General features: G+C 41.0%; 1 protein-coding gene across 19 annotated transcripts in view; it reads right to left on the bottom strand.

The window, feature by feature from the left end:
- INPP4A (inositol polyphosphate-4-phosphatase type I A) overlaps positions 1-15,632 on the bottom strand; it is a 131,462-nt gene that overhangs the window by 71,699 nt on the left and 44,131 nt on the right. For all 19 annotated transcript variants that reach the window (XM_040584775.1, XM_040584777.1, XM_040584778.1 and 16 more), the window contains one exon: positions 7,049-7,108. The gene's annotated coding sequence lies outside the window, so the exon portion shown is untranslated. The remainder of the gene's footprint in view (positions 1-7,048; positions 7,109-15,632) is intronic.

The following is a 15,632-nucleotide window of genomic DNA, read 5'->3' as shown; positions in this document are numbered from 1 at the left end:
GGCCACGTTTAAATTCTTTGTCTTCGCCACGTTGCATGTACAACAGGAATCTAAGACAAAATGTCCCTTTTAGAGATAACCAACCCAAGGACTTAGCAGTCTGTACATCCGTCATGGGGCAATAAAGGTCCTTGGACATTTCCCGACTTCTAACTAAACACAGGTGCGTCATCCTTCAGACAAGTGGTACAGCATTCACTATTCAAGGCAAAGGGCAGTTCTTCACTACAGCTACAAGTGTAAGCATTTGTCAAACTAAGGAGATATCTGGGGCAAGGGCTGTCACTGACTGTAAGTACTGCACCCGTCATTTGTCACTACAGGCTCATCAGGGATCTTCAACCACAATTTTCAGTTCAGAGTAAGCTTTTCTCTCAGTGGTCAAGAGTTTGCTGTCCAGCAGTCTTCTTTCTAAACGTTATCTTTGTCATACGCTAAACTTAACACGCCTATGTCCAAACCTACAAATTCCATTGATGTCTGATTTACCACACAGCTTTTCCAGTACAGTGCAGGGAAATTGCAGGGCAATACAGTAGACAGCAAGTATCACACTGTATAGCAGTGACCAAAAAGCACAAGCTGCCGAACAGCCTAAGCCCAAAGAATCCAAGCAATTGCCCTTCATAAATCTTCAAACTCCTCCTCAAATGTACATCAGGCATTCTCCTACTGGCTACTGTCATATATTATGGGATTATCACTATGCATTTCAATGTTAGCTATAAATATTTTATCCATATGCTACATACACACACAAACTACAGTCACTAAGATGTGCCTTATATAAAGTTCACATCACCTCTAAATCATGTCTGGACTCTTCTGTTTCTGTATCATAACCTTCCTACAACACCACTGTTACACACAGACTTTTATTAGTCCTCTCATGGACTACAGACATCGGGCTTGTTAGCTCTCACCTAGGTGATGTCCACCACACTCCAAAGCTCCCCAAAGCTGCAGCAACTACACTTCCCATTTTGCTAGCCTTCCTGACATATCCAACACAGCTGTCTGACTCCTCTTGTAATATCATTCCTTTGATCACCCTTGCGGCTTTCCTCTGCATCTGTTACATACTGAGCTGAAGTTTCTTGGGTATGGCAAGAAGTGTTACACACTTATTCCAGGTCAGGTCCCAGCCCTGATGCATCCAGCTCAGGTGCCTTCCCTGGAAATACCTCTCCTGACACCTCCCTGGATCCCATCCATCATTTCCATAGTGGTCTCAAATTGACAGACTAGAGACAAACTTGAACCCACTCACCTTCACAGAGGCCTTTCTCCTTCAGAGTTTTCCCATTGTTGAACTCACTCTTCACGGGAAAAGCTGGGATATTACTTCCTAAGTTGAGACCACAGCACCATCCAACTCCAGGCATCCAGCACAGATGCCAGAGTCAGGTGCCTAGCTAGCTCTTAACAGTCAAGGCAGAAAGCAGGCGTTGGGTGCCTAATTAAAAATCTGTCTCTTTCCACTGATTATGTAAGAGCTTAAACTGCTAATTTCAACACCAAGGTTAAACTCAGTAAATGAATTCCTGCTAGTGTGTGGCCTGACACTTTACTGTGTTGAATTCAATCCCTTCAGTATTACCTACTTGTACAAATAATTGTAAAGTCATTCTTTCTAAAACTGTCTACTGGAAACTAATATCCTCCTCCCAACAGCAAGTTTCAACAGCCCACTTTCAACATGACAACACAATCAACTCAAAAAATACCCAACAAAAAGCCTCAAGAACACTAAAAAAGTCAACTCCCAAAGAATAATTCATCGCATATATCTAGCTCCTGCTGCCTCCCCTTGTGCTAGTTCTTTGCGTGAGTTTACAGCTCTTACACTAACCCAATCTTCCTTCACCTTGAGCAATGATTTTGGTGCAGCACCGTGTTAAATGGTTCAGTAGAATCCAGCGAGACCAGATCTAGCACGTTTTTTCTTTTTCTAGAAAACCTACTTTCTTATTAAAAAAAGATACTAGGTCAGTCTCACATGACCTATCTTAGCAAAATAGATCATGTTTCATCCTCCTTCCACTCAATTACTGCATCTTTATTTACTCATTCCTTAAAAAAAATTTCTAAGCTTATTAAGGTCAAATTAATGAGCCTGAAGTCGCCTTTTCACATTTTCAGTTTCCTTAGAGATACATATAACACTCAATAGTATCAAGTAAAAAAAAATTCTCTAAAAAAAAATCTTAGTAATGGATCTATATTTTAATTATACATAAAAAAGGTACCTTTAAGGAATTTCCAATCTGAGAATTCCCAATACAGAAAAACATAGAAAGTCACTCTGACAGCCAGAAAGTCCGATTGCTTTTCAAATACAAGAGATGCAGAAACTGGATGCTTCTTCTGAGACTACAAAAAGCTATGTGAAATGATGTGTAAAATATCCAAGAATTGCTGAAAGTTCCTGAGACCCCAAAATCACCAGACATACAGAAAGATATAGCTAGGGCGCTTGTTTAACTTGATATGAGAAATTCCAGTGCAAATCTGAGATGCTTCTGGGATCTCTGTTACACAAGTCTCTTGAAGAGCTGCACAGTACCTTATTCCCATCATTCAGTACAATTTCTTATATTCACAAACTATTGAATACAGTCACATAGACTTCCCAGTTCGTTGGGTCACTTAAGCATGTTACATCTGGAAAAGTTTTTGTGCTGAAGCATGATTTTCTTGATAAAATTTCAAGGCTTTTTAAAAGAATAAATACGCTACCCAGTTCAAGAAACCTCTTTTATATGATCCAAGAACTTATTCCTTTTTTTTCCTTTTCTCGTTGTTTTAGCACTTTTGTATCTCTATCAGCTTGCTATACACATGCAAAAACTTTGCAAAAAATATCTCAAAAGCACATGAAACACTCCCTTAGTCTGCAATTTTAAGGTATTTTGTTTGACCCAAATCAGCATTTCTATGCCTTGAGCTGAAAGCAATCATCTTATTAAAAGGTGATATTTGTGTTATTGCCTCCTTCAGACAAATTGGGCCTGAATTTTAAGACACCTACCTATTAATTCATTCTTCAAACAGTGTAAGTGTGATTTCTGCATGCTGGTGCTTTAGAAGTCAGTTTGTACCTGTCTGTTCATGTCACACAGCGTTCAAAACAGCCAGTGAAGACTCCTTCTGAATATCATGGCTACAAACTTCTGCTGGGCCTCTGCCTAAATTCACACTTACGGGGCAGCACATATGTAACTATAAGCTTCAGTCCTACTGAAATGAGCAGAAAAGTTGGGATTTCTCCTGATGTAGGCTTTAAGGCTGGCTGGACTTCCTGGGAGACCTCAAATCACTGACAACTGCTCCTGACTTCACCAAGGGCTGCAGGTGCTCAGTGTCCGCAAAGGACTTTTATTGAGATGTCTGAGTTTAGATTAAAGATACGTACTTGAAAATTTGACCCCAGGTATTTAATGCCCATCTGCCCAGCCCTCCCAGAAGTTATGAAAAATCATGCACTAAAGCTAAAAATAACTAGGAGCTTTTTTCTGCTATTTATTCTGCAGAGACTAGCATGGTAGCAATACCCTAGTCTGAGGCATACTACCACTGCAGATTATTGTCTGTTATTACAGTGCTTCAAGCTATTGTATTCCACCTAGCCTTGGGGACAATACAGAGAGCTGTCAAGTGTTTGTACTGCACAGTCCAGACCTTCTGATGTATGGAGGTCTGGACTTAAGGACCTGCATGGTCACTTCCTATCTTACCTTCCTAGCTATATGGAAAAGAACACTAGAAGTAGGAAATGATCCATATACAAAGTTTCCAAGAATGAAAGCAGCACGGTAGGCAGCTGATTTTGAGGGTTCGTTTAGATGGTTCGGACTAAATGTTAATCCTCCCAGTGTGTTTTAGTGTAACAGTTTTCCCTGAAATCTTCATAATGATTCTGTGTAGTTCACCTAATGCTGAGATTATTAACAAGTAGGTACTGGGAATTTTGTAATTTAAACACTAACAGCTTTGTAATTAAAATGCAAACACAGGAGTAAAATTAAGATATTATGTAACTGAAGGTAAGCTTGGACAGGGTAACATTCCAAACACTTTAAATGCCTTGATGTCAGAGTGGCACTTAATTTCAGAAAACCCTTAATTTATTTTTGTGCTTGCACAAAGTAATAACCCACAGAACATTGTAGTCTCCAGACACTAAAAATGTCTTAAATTCTGCTGCCACCTTCTCCCTGACTCTGTGCCCTCCACAGCCGTTCTCATTAGCTATTATCATCACATCCTCTTACCCTTCTTTCTGTCACTCTCCCTGTATTAAGGCTCTACTCAATCTCATTATGCCTTCATTGAAGATGTTATTCAAACTCAGTCCTTCATCTCTGTCTTCACTGCTAAAGTCATGGTTAACTCTGCAGACGAGTATCAGCAGAGTCAGAAAAACACTTAATGGAATATAGATCATTATCAGAAGGCCAAGTGCCTCACATTATGCAACAACCGCACATGTAGTTACTGCAATTACACACATCAATCTGGCATGGTGCATGCAACTGCTCTAGCGCTAACAAGAGGATGATGAACATGAGGATCACTGACCATTTAACACAGCCATGCCCTCACACATAGCCTGCTCTGTATTTTAACATACTTTGCAAACTGTCAAGTGGGGAAGGAACAAACTAGTGAATGCTGGGTTTTGTTAAAAAACAAACTGTAAAAGCAGATAGTAAACTTGCAGTAAAAGCTAACAACAACAATCATAAAGCAGCTTGCTGTACTAATAAGTCACTCATGCAGTTTGTCTTTTCATCGTCTATACCAGTATGTGCTTTAGCAGGGCACATTTCCTAGAGATGTCACCCAGAGAACTCACTGACGGGAAAGCAGGGACTGCTACTTAAAAAGGATGCCACTGAAAATAAACTCCGTTTTATATACACACATTAAAGAGCCTCAATCAAAAAAGCTATGTGGAGCTTTACATATGCAAAATTAAATTTTTACTCTTAATGAAGAAGCCACTAAATCCAAATCAGTTGAAAGAAAACATGCACTACAATACCAAGCAAGCAGCCAAACAGAAGTGGGTGGCATTCTCTATTCTTTCTTTACCATTATCTCTCCAGACCAAATCTAAGAAAAAGCTTCAGGTGAGCAGTGGGATCTGTCTATATGGAGTTGATAGCACAGCCAGGGCCACATTTGAGAAACACTTAATTAGGATGATATGCTGTCCCTGTAGGGGAGCCCCAAATGCTGGTTTTTTCCTCTATTGTTATGGATTTCTTTGAAAGTGTGGAGACAGACCCAACAGGGAAGAAGACGTAGCTGTCTTGGTGAGGAATGACAATTCTTTTTTAATTTCTTCAGCCAGAAGCAGCACTGAACTGGATGGAGATGCAGGATTACCCCAGGCGTATCTTTTCCAATACAGACAATGATTAATAGAAGAAAGAAAGATGATATGGATGACTAGTATTACCGCAATTCCTTTTAAGTCACAGTAAAGCTAGTTACAGGGTCTGGCAACACTAATTTGCTGCTGGCAACTTCAACTCAGCCTTCTTGGGATCAAGAAAGATCTGTAAGCGCATGCCTGATTCCCAAGTTATTCTTCACTGAACAGTTCAAGGTAGTGAAAGGCAAAAATTACACATAAGCCCCTGGAGCATCCTGTTGTGCACTGTACTCCATTCTGTCCCAGTTAAATAACTCAGTCCACGGTACTGACCGCTCACTTTAATTACAGATGTAGGCACAATCATGGCAGCACACCTATCTAGACTTTTCAGTAATTGATCCTCAGTCTGCATTAAGACACATATCTGATACAAGAAAAGCAATAGTGCAAGAGAAAGTGTATTTGCTGACTCTGCTTGATCTTACAAATGAGCTTATTCTCCCTTAGTAGGGCTTGGGGAAAAATACCTGAGAAGTCACTGCTGTTCACCACTGACTACTCCACCATTCATTCTTTGCTAAACTCTGTAAAAGGGCAGAGGGCACTACATCAGAGGTGAGGAGACTGAGGGTTCCTCCTCAATTTCTGCACACAATTACCCATGTGACCAAGAGCATCACATGTGACCATGAGCATCACGGTTCACCTCCCACTGCCTCCTATTCCCACACCAGCAAAACTTCCTGCCCCTGTCTCACTTGGTTGGTGTCTGCTTCATAGTGCCTTGCCGTAAAGGCCATATCCCACACATCACTAGCATGCATGCCACAACTTCTCTTATTTTCTGAAATTGCAGAAGCCAGGTGCAGCTCGTCAGCCTGACATAAAGCCCACCAACAGCTGCTCTGCCCCACAGGAAGCAAGGCGAGTCCTGTGACTGAACTTTGCTTGGAAACAAGCGGGCAAGAGTCATCTCACAAGAGTCTTCTGCTAACAGCAACCCCACCAGGACTCACATTCACCTCTCAGGGCCTAAGCAAGGTAACCATCATCCTCTGGCCCTGCCACATCACAGGACATAAAAGTAGCTTGTTCACTGTGGAGAAGTAAATACTTGGCAAATGTTTGTGAAGTGCCTAGCAGGTTTTAGTCCCCATCCTGAAGGATAGTCCTCTACACTACAGCAATATTCAATGACAGCAAAGGCAGATCTGCCTTCTTCCATCTCTGTTGACCCAAGAAGTTCAAGGAGGAAAAATAAAGAACTACCATTTTGTTCTTACAACGGAAACAGGTGACAAATACTGGCCTTTTAGCACAGGCTATACTTCAAATCTCACAAATTTCCAGAAACACGTCCACATCACTTGTTCAAAGATGAGCAAATTATACTGTCACTAGCTAATGATCTACCTGAGCTTCTGTGGACAGCGCACACAACGATAACAGAAAACCTCTGATCAATACAATGTATTACACAGTACAAAACATAGGGTAAGCATGCCGCTGATACCAGAATGCAGGATCTCACCAGTACTTCATTATTTCTGAGGCTGAAGTTCCTTTTGCTTTGTCTGCCTCTAACATTTCATCTTTGAACCTTTGCATTCAGTGTCTGCAGATCATCACACATTATAGCAACAATCACTCAAGTTATATTACCTTACTCCATCTTTCACAGCTGAAATTCGGCATGCGCATCCAGTTCTTCTTTAATAAAGTCTGAAAGACACAAAAAGGACAAACCATTTCTGACTAAATGGATCTACATAAACAGGCTAGTAGTATAAGAAATTTTTTTTTTGGCGAAAAGTAATAAATACAGGAATAATTTTTAAAAAATCACTAAAAACTTGTAAAAAATGCAGTGTTATTAACGTTTTGTAATACAGCTCCTTTACCATTTGAAACAGAATATGGACTGTGGATCAGTTCTGAGCAAACAGAACGTAAGAATAAAGCTGAAAGACATTTTAGAATAAGGTACCATGTGGATAACTGGCTAGCTGAAAAAGTTCACATAGACCTAGTCCAGCTGGCTGGACAAAAATGCACATCGCTCTCAGCTTATCTGAAGTAAAGCAAAAATACACCGTCTTTGGCTGTTCTTGTTACACAATAACAGGAAGATTTTGGTGGGAAAAGAATGTTGCAGGTGGGAACAGATAACGACAGAAGAGAAACTAGGGGCGGGCTTGATATTTAGGCAACTAACCAATAATGAGCTTAACTTTTGTAATATGTATGAGCTAATTATAACAAGGCATAAAAGGTGACTGTAAGGGACAATAAACGAAGTCTGCTGATCTCTCATATTGAGTGACTGTGTCTTCCCTCCGTCGCGACAGTACCATTACTGTAACATTTTACACTTAGGGACTGTGATGTATATCTCCCACTATATTAATGAAAATACAATGCATTTAACTAAAATGACTTTTCTATTAAGTCTGTAAAAGACTCAATGCAGTTACGATATAAGAAGCTCAACAAAGTAGCTACTTCATGTCACCAGCAACAACTGAGCTCTCCCAGCGCAGCTTCTCAACTCAGCTACCTTGTCCCATCTGCTCATTCCAGCCACAGTCAGTGCCGGGGTCACCACATGGCACTGCAATTCCTTCCCCATCCACGAAAAAGAAATACTGGCAACTGAACCCAACCTCCCAAGCGATTTTTACTTCCTGCAGGCCCAGACTGAATTCAGATGCCACTGGCAAGGATTCAAGAGTCTCATTTCTTGCTGCCAGCACCCACAGCTTGTGTCACCACTGTGACAAGGAACATACTGTCCTTGGCCACACCAACATCACTCACCACACCTAAGCAACAGGCATCTTAATGGCGTGTCTTCCCTTCGAGAAGTAAAATAAGACATTTTCTAGCACATTTTATCCCATATATCAATCAGTCCAGAACCCTTACCCAAGTTCATTGTCAAACAGATAGACAATCCACACAGCAGGAAAGTAAGGCAGCTAGACACGAAGCTTAACTTTAACTTGAGAAAGCCACAGCCTTCCTAGGCTCCCTCTGTAGCCAGCCGAATCCAACATCTACACCACTTAATCCACCAGCTACCGGGGTCAGCCTCTGAGAGGGGCCCTGTGGTGCAGGGGAGGCTCCCTGTCACACTGCACACCGCTGCTTCTGTTTTGCCTAACACAGCTGCCACAGAGTTTAACATCTGGCCCATGGTCTCTTCTCAGCTCCCATGATGATCTTAAGACACGATCATTATTTTGTGAGGGCACTGTTCTGAATTTTGAGGTTTATGGTTTCCGAAATGATGCAACAGCTGTGTTGTAACTCAACAGAACAGTGCTTTATAGCAGTAAACTAGGAAGAGGTGCCTTGCACCCTGGCATGAAGGCAGCCCGGGTGCTGGGTAGTGCATAACCTGCCAGGATGGAGAGCAAAGTGAGGTGCAAACACAAATGTGGCACAACGCTGGCCATATGGGGGAGCAGCCCATGGGGTGAATTGTTTCTACCAACTCACTCCAGAAAGAAACCCAGAAGTAAAGTAACACACATATAAAAAAAGCAGTGGATCAGGATGAGAGAGCAAACTGGAGAGCAAAGCACAGATGAATCTGATGGGAAGTGGGCTGGGTTACAGCAAAAGTCCAAGACAGCAGCCAGCTGAATACTCCAGCTCACCTTCTCAGCCTTTTACCTTGAAGGCAAGAAAGAAGCAGGATTCCTCTAATGTGGTCCTACTGAAATTACTATCTCTTGCTGTAGCCCAGACATGACCATCTCAGGTATATCTTTTAATTCTTCTCTTTTTTCCTACTGACATGAAAATCCTGTCAGAATGAAAGAGAATTTATGTGAATCCATATAGGCTAGCTGCACAATGGACCCTCTGCAGCATCACAGCATCTTGCAGGCTGAGGCATCACAGACGAGCAGAAGCCAAACACAGCAAAGCAACACCACGATGTTCAATACACTCTGCTGAATGATTATTCCTCTGCACATCTCTTTCCAAGAGGGAACCCATTCCTCAGCAAGAGGTAGTGGAATCTGACTTTACAGAATAATTAAGACTGGAAAGGATAGTCCAGCTTTCTGCTCCAAGCAGGGTCACCTCTCAGCTCAGAAAAGGTTGCTCAGGGCTTTATCCAGTTGGGTCTTAAAAACATCCAAGGACAGAAACTGTTGAGCCTCTCTTGGCACTGCTGGACTACCTGTTGTTACAGGTGCCACTGGAACTAGTAGCACTAGTTATTTCAGGTTTCCAAAAGCATTACAGAAGGAAAACAGTAATTTATAAGCGACTGCTTACTGCACAACTGATGCACCACACAAACTCATGTTTCAGTTTCACGCCTTCACCTCTCTATTTACACTCAAATTACAGAACAAAGACATTAACCGTGTACCTTGGAGTTAGCAAATAACTATAGATTAAATTAAGGCCAAAACAAAAGCTTTTCAACTAGTATGCTCTCCAGGACAACAAGTATGATTTTTAACCTAAAATAGCAGCCATTTTGCTACAACAGCACATGTTAGAAATCTTTGACCATGGTACCACAGAACTGTGGGAAGACAACAGGTTCCTATGTGAAGATGACACTTCTCTAGTAAAATATATAGATGGGACAAATATATAAATATATACTGTAGGATCCAGAACACTAAAACTTTAATTCACAGAAAAATATACTGATCAGCTATAAGAAAAACACTCCTTAAAACATTAATTTCAGGGAAGATTCATACATACAGCAAACGGTGTTCAGATTTGTGATGCAGTAATTAAGATGCAACTCATCAGTTTACAGTGATGTGTGTAAATATTAGGAAAATCAGAACTACCAAAGAAGAACCAGAAGTGAAATAAAAGAAAAAAGATTAAGTTAAAAAGACAAAATGACACACTACAGACTAACAAAAACCACCTCTGCTAAAAATTGGAAGTTTATCAGTTGAGAAAAACCAAGAAGAAGGAAGACTTCTATGTCAGACAAAGCAGCCGCAAACCAGGCAGATCCTGCATTAATGTGTACCAGCCAGTATGCTCGTCACCACAAAAAGCAGCAATGAGACTGAGTCAGGAACACTGGCTACAACAAGCTAAGCGCTGCCCACCTCAGTCTGTAACACGCGTAGAGAAAGGCTTATGAGGACAACAGAGTCAGCCTCCCCAGGGTAGACCAAAAAATTGTTAAGCTTGGCAAAGTGGAGGCTGAGATGAGTTACAATTTGCTGTCCAGAAATACGTGACACCAGAGGTGAAAAAAGCATTAAGATATATCGGATGTGAACAAAATAACTAACCTAATGGGAGTAACAGCAACCAACAAAGGTAGCTTAGCCAAGAACAATTTGGTTTCCATATAAAAGGAAAATTATGCCACTGTTAAGACTAGACTCCACAGTGCAGGAAACTCCATCCAGTCCTATGCATCTGTGCACTCATCAGCAAAGTATCTAAAATTTCTTAGAGAATTCTATCGCTTCACAGAAAGGGCCTATAAGGCGGCTCAAGTTTTCTTCTCTTTTTGTTGTCCACGGTGAAGGCAGAACATACTTGAGGTTCACTTCTATGACAGCCAGTTCAGATGAGAAGTTTCAAAGCATTTTACCTACCCTGCCTTTTAGAGAGTTCTTCAATGAGGACAGAGAATCTGACGTTATGTGGAGCTCTTTTCAGGGTTAAATGCCATATGCAATAGTTTTTGGCAAAAAAATCAGCATTTTACTTCGGCAAATTCAGTGCAGGCACACAAAGTTCCAATTTGATGTCCTTTATAATTTCAACTGTATTTATTTAGTACAGCTATTTTTTCCTTTTTCCATTCTAAAAGCAGGGCACATACTGTGAAAGCTCCTAGACACCATGAAAGCTACTCACAAAGCAAGTCACAGCCAGCCACAGTTACCAGATCAAGGGCTGATACAATGGACCTGAGACATTACAAACCCTGTAATACACTGTACCACCATTCACCTTCAGGACATTTAATACAAATACTTAAATCTGGTCAGCTATTATTCATTTCTCTTAAAATGAAGAGATGAAAATGGCACAGATGATAAAGGAATCTAAAAATCCTATTTACAACGCTATGACAAAAAAATGACTAGTTCTATGGCCACAGGCAAATCCTTTCATCTCTGTGGGTTAAGCTCACACATCTGTAAAATACAGATGAGGCAACCTAGTAACAACACAGAGTTTCTCTGCTGGCAAGTTATAGTTGTGCCTTGCTTACTACCATCCGAAAGTCACATCCATACTGCAGAGCAACACTGGAAATCACATATTCTAGAGCAACGTGTTTTAAAATCATGCCGTCAGCGAGACTTTTCAAAAAATCTTGCAACTTCTGCAGGCAAGTCCTACCTACCCATCTCCTAGAAAGTTCTGACCTCGTGCAGCTGCCTTCCTACCCTGCATTCCATTTTAAAGGTGAATTTAGTTCTTCAACTATATTTCTAGATATACCTGCCTGTAAGTTCTCCTCTTTGACACAATCACATTTTTTAACTGCACTCCGATTCCATTGTGCTTTGATAACCGATCTTAAACAACTAAAGTGCTAGCTTTAGCCACAGCAACTAAATTGAACGGCATTAGTACGTGCCCAGGTAGTAAGCCCCGAGAGTCCAATGTCCCTCCAATATGAAAGATCCTAACTGGGCACCAATGTAAGCTGCTCTTTTTCACCCTACACTGTACAGTTTTTAAATTACACTGCCCTGTAATTAGCAGGGCCTCAGGGCAGAGCGTGGTAATGCACTACTGCAGACCACACCAAAGCACCAGATTCCGGGCATGTTCTACCTCTGGCCTTCTGCATTAAGAATTGATGATTATAGAAAAAAAGATTCTTCAAAGACTGCAGCATGGTTTTGCATAATTAAAACCATAGAGAAATTGTTTTGCAGTTGACTGATGGTGGCAGTTAAAGCCTAAGTGGTTGCTGCCAGATTTTAAAAGCCATTCAGATCCCTGACTATAAGGAAATGATATATATAGTGAGATTTTTTTTTTTCTCCCTAACCCCTTGTACTTGCAACCAGGGTTACTTCACGAACTGAGGAGAACACCAGTTCTCAATTAAATCTGCTGCACCATTATTCCTAAATACCGCAGAAAGTAAAACACGTGACACTATTCCCTGTGGAGAAACCTCGAAGTATGATACAAAACAGACACAGGAACGACAGGGAGTATACATGCTCCTATTGAAACCCCCTCACTCGCTCCTCCACCCTCCCTTCTTTCCTCTTTCTCACTCGCTGGACAGCAGCTAAATCACTCCAGGGAGAAACAAACGACCAACCCTTTTCCTTTGCAATTAAACATGGTGCCAACATCCCTGAAGGGTACCTGCAACCCGTAACACCAGGTATGATTTTGTCCATTAGTTAAACAGAGGAGAAAAACAGAGCTACTTTGCCCAAAGGCTAGCTTTGATAGCTTTTATCCAGGTACAGTCCAACAGACATGCTATTCCCACGGGAGATGAGCCAACCTGAACTGCTGCCTCCCATTGCTTGTCCTCCTCACTTTTCCCCTCCTCCTCTCTGTCAGCAAAACTGAGCATGTTGGTACAACCTAAATTTCTTAAAAAAAAAACCCAACCAACCAACCAACGAAAACAACCCAACACCCCTGTACCCTAGAATGCTTGGACAGAAAAAAAGAGCAAAACAGAACAGTTTACAAAAGGTACAATTTAAACCAAAGCACACTGACAGAACCAAGCTGGGGAAGGACTATATTTGCTGTTTATGCCGACAAATTTGAGGAGCAGGAACCTCTGAGGCAGACAAGAAGCTGATGATGAACCACATGACGGTAGAGCTGCAAACTAATGCTCACTTCAAAGCAACTTATCAGACCCAATGTAGCTCAGAAGACATTTCCTGTAAACATATTTTAAAGGCTCAAGTTTCCAATAATCAGCCTACAAACCCAGACAGCACATTCTTTTTCTAGGTCAAAATAGTTATGACCTCTGCTACCAGCCCCAAGCAGAGAGAAGGTAGAATATACTGTGCATCCTGCTGTGTTGTCTGATCTTCTCCCTTTTTTAGCCTTGTGGCAAATAGAACGCCGCGTTCTTTAAACTCATTTACGAACTATGAGTGATTTCCTGAAGTCTTCCCTCATACTCCCCATTTTGAAACACCAGCCTGTTTTAAAGAACACAAACACTCTTCATTCTGAGCAAATTATTACTGTGATCAATGTGGCAACTTTTTCTGCAATACTAACTTACACAAGATGCTATCACCATTATATCAAAATAGGCCTTATAGAAAAAGAGGAAACTTGCTCTGTCTTGATCTGACTTCCCCAGAATTATTTCAGATTCGTTTGCATTATGTATGCAACCTGTACTTTCACAACGTTAAAGTTTGAGCTATTTTCTCTCCTGGTTGGGAAGAAATAAAACATCTGTGACTACCTGTATCCCTAGTTGCAGCAGTGCTTCAGCATTTCTAATGCTAGATTGTGTCCCTGGAAAAGTCACAACTTCTTGTTGGGCAGAAACACAGTCACAATTCATCTTGCTCTGCACCTGATTTTCACAGAAAGGAAATCATAGTACACACCAACACCTCCCCAGGACCAAACACAGTGCCAGCAACCACAGTAGGACTGTTCCTCAACACTGTCACATCTAAACCTCCACAAGTCAGTCTAGCTGAAGTGCTGTCCTGTAAAATGGGAAGAAAAAGATTACAAAATACAGTCTCAAGGTCAAACCAGTCTGCAAAAGTGGATCCTGTATTTCACATCCTATTTTAAATACTAAAGAGAAGCCCTCGTTTGCTATTACAACCATGATCGACCAATCACTTACTATGTGCTTATGCAGAAGAGATACAGTGTATGAAAACACCCAGGACCATGGCGAATCAACTTGAACGGTTTTGTGATATTGTTAACAGTAAATGAATGGTATCCAGTACTTAATTCTCGCTCACTTCTTTCATTTATTATATTAGTGTCACAGTACAACTTTCAGCTACCAAATGTCCACATGCCTGTCTCTTTTTTTTATCACAGGAGGCTGTATTTTCAGGCTAAATAATATTCCATTGTCAAACTAAACAACCAAGTAGTAATGGGTGAGGCATAACTTCATGCAGTGTTAACGAAATGATGATTTTCTGGGGGTGTTCAGTTTTACACAAATCCGAGATGACATCGACATTAAGATGGGTTTTCCTTCTAGGGTAATCCATTGCACTGACCTTGAAATGCAGACCTATTTTATGGACCCCCAAATGCAACTTGAGAGCTGATGCAAACCGGAACATTGGGCATTCCAACCATGACATCTGCAGCACAATTTAGAGAAATCTAGGCTGCATTATTAATTTTTTGCATATAGTCACAAGCTTCCTGTGAAGACATTGTGTTCTTGGGCCCCAGACATATGAATCACAGAGGAATAGGAAAAAAAAGTACAAGTTGTAGGGAAGTTGGGAAAGGTGTAGGGATGTTGGGAAAGATGTCATACTTCCAAAAAAATAAATGGCGCAAAATATTACACCCTCCACTAGCTACCAGAGCCTTCCCAAATGCCTGTTTGCTAACTTCCTTCTTTCTCTTAGAAGCCTTTTAACAGGTTTGCAAATGTTGTTATGACAAGTAAGCACTGTGCTAGGAAGGAATGACTCTTCCATTTATCCTGGATGTCTTACTCATTACTAGAAGGGGTATCAAATCTTAACATAAATTGAGTCAAATTACTAGAGAGTTCTTGGCTGCTACTTATCACAAATATAACACTAGCTAAGCAGATCTTCACTGATAAGTGTTCTGCCCTCCATTTGTCTTTCTGCTAAATTTTACATAAAGTTGATATTTAAAGACACTCCCAGTTTTTGAAGAGACAATTGTTACACCTGCCAAATTGTTTCTAGCCCTCAATAAAATCTTACCAGTGGCCCCTTTTGACATTTTTTGATTTTCCATGAAATTAAAGGCTGTGGGGACGTTTACATATCTGAAATATAAATCTCACAAACGAGTACAGATAAGCACATTCAGTTCTTCTTGAACTATTAGGAAATACTTGCGTCCTACAAAAAAGGCAAAGCATTTACAAGACAGTAAAAATTCACACACCATGGGTGGGGAAGCCAAGCCCCCCTCTCCCTCAGTTCACACACACACACACACACACACACACTGTCAGCTTCCCATCACTTCCAAGCACATAAACAGTCACTTCCTTCAAGCGTACCCTTGGGCAAATACCTAGCCA

This window comes from Falco naumanni, chromosome 2, assembly GCF_017639655.2.
Source record: "Falco naumanni isolate bFalNau1 chromosome 2, bFalNau1.pat, whole genome shotgun sequence".
NCBI classification, from domain to species: Eukaryota; Metazoa; Chordata; class Aves; order Falconiformes; family Falconidae; genus Falco; species Falco naumanni.
Note: the sequence above shows the minus strand (reverse complement) of the source record. Positions and strands in the feature narration are given on the sequence as shown.